Here is a 1932-nt window from a genome sequence, read left to right as displayed (position 1 = left end):
TGTGAAGGGTGTGAGCGTATCTGAAGTCAGTCAGATAAGCCTGGCACAACTTCTCACATAACTGCCAGCCTGAAACTTGGAAACTTACCCTCAGCTTTTGCTTTTCATGGAAGTCTGACTCATGGAAGTTAACTTGCTCCTGGCACTTTCAGCTCTATCATCACCGAATCAGATTTTGGTATTGTAAGGAAATCCAGACATCATATCCTTGATAAGTGGAGGAGCTGAGGAAGACAGTGAAATGACTGACCCAAGTTCCTATAGCCAGCAGCAGTAGAGCCTGGATGACGTGCTCTTTCACCACATGCATCCATGTGTACATGCGTGTGACTCTTCCACACACACACACTTGTGAGCTTCCAGCTGCCAGGCACTATGCTAAATTCTGGGATAACATTTATGACGACAAACCCTATCCTTGTTCTCTCAGCACTCACAGTCCAGAGAAGACAACCACGAAAGGAATCATTTACGTTTGTCAAATTTGCATAGATACATAATTGAAAGATGTGAGTGCTGTGACAGAGACATTCACGGTGCCACAGGGTGGGATAGGCCAGAGGCTGCTCCAAGAAGGAGATGACCTTTAAGCTATGACCCAAGGAAGTCTCCACCCATGAAGAACTTTGCTGCCGAAGTGGCCTTTTCTCTGGATTGTCCTGTCAGAACCAGCAACACAGGACAGAGACTGCTCCTCTTCTCACTCCAGCCTTCTCACCTCAGACTTAAGCCATGAGTAAGACAATTCTCATGGATGAAGCATAGAATAGGGAATTTCCTGACCTAGGAATAGCATGGGAGATTTTTCAAAGAATACTAGAGGATCATTTGCTGTAGTACCTAGCACTCCGGCCTCTCTTCAGGGAAGGAGTTAAACTATCTTGCCTTTATTTCATTGTTAAAAAGAAGCAAACAGGGGCCAGCAGGTTGTGTAGTGGTTGAGGTGTAGTGGACTCCCACATGGCCCACCATGGTTCGAGTCCCAGACCCAGAGGCTTGGAATTCATGCCAGATGCATGTACATGCCCAAAATCCCAGGAAAAGAATGGATGAGAAGGGATCGTGATGTGGCCATCCCCCTTGGGGTGCAATGTCTCACTGTCCCTGTCTCTCCAGGGAGTGCATGTACCCTATGGCAAAAACCTTTTTTAAAAAAAGAAACAGCTAGGCAAAACTATTGCAAACCCTTCAGGCCTAAATCATGGCTCCTACATGGCAAATGAGAGCCTGCTGGCCTCTGCCCAAGCAAGACTAGAGCAGTCATGGAGGGGACTTTGGTTTATTGAGCTCTAAGCATGAGCAACTTTAGGCCTTGTTTTGTGGCAGCTCTAATTACGTGGCTGACGAGTTCCTGGTAAACCCAAGGGTATTAGTATAGACCTGGATGTCTGGAGTTCAGCCAGAGCACCATCAGTCACCAGGCCAGGGGTCCAGGGAGCACCATTCATGTCTCTGATACTTGAGCCTATAGTGTGAAAAAGACAGAAAAGGAACTTTGTAAATAATAACCTGCCCGTCAGATAACTGTGGTCCACAAACACTAAGGAGGAAACCTTTGCCTTCCTTTCACTTTTGCACCATTTGAGGTTGATATGGGTATCTCCATTTGACAGAAGAGGAGCCAGAATGGAGAATGGAGGGAATTTTTCACCCACAAAGACCTGTAACTGACAGAGTCAGTATCTGAACTCAGATCTTTCAGATGCAAGACTCTGCTTATGAACAGTTGCTAAGTCCTCATGACCCATTCGGAAATAGATCTTATAACTTAATAATATAATCGTTAATACTTTCGTCCCTCTGCACTTCTTCCTTCCAAGGTAACTTGTTTCAGCAATTCACTGCCCAGCAAGACAAAGTAAAGGATGTCACAGAGATGGGATCAAAGTTCATCTTTTACAACTAACCAAGGGCAAGGGTGTCTATAGGGAA

The sequence above is a fragment of the Tupaia chinensis genome, unplaced genomic scaffold (assembly GCF_000334495.1).
Source record: "Tupaia chinensis unplaced genomic scaffold, TupChi_1.0 Scaffold000132_1, whole genome shotgun sequence".
Taxonomy (NCBI): domain Eukaryota; kingdom Metazoa; phylum Chordata; class Mammalia; order Scandentia; family Tupaiidae; genus Tupaia; species Tupaia belangeri.
The sequence above is the reverse complement of the archived record's forward strand: the minus strand, read 5'-3'. Positions refer to the sequence as shown.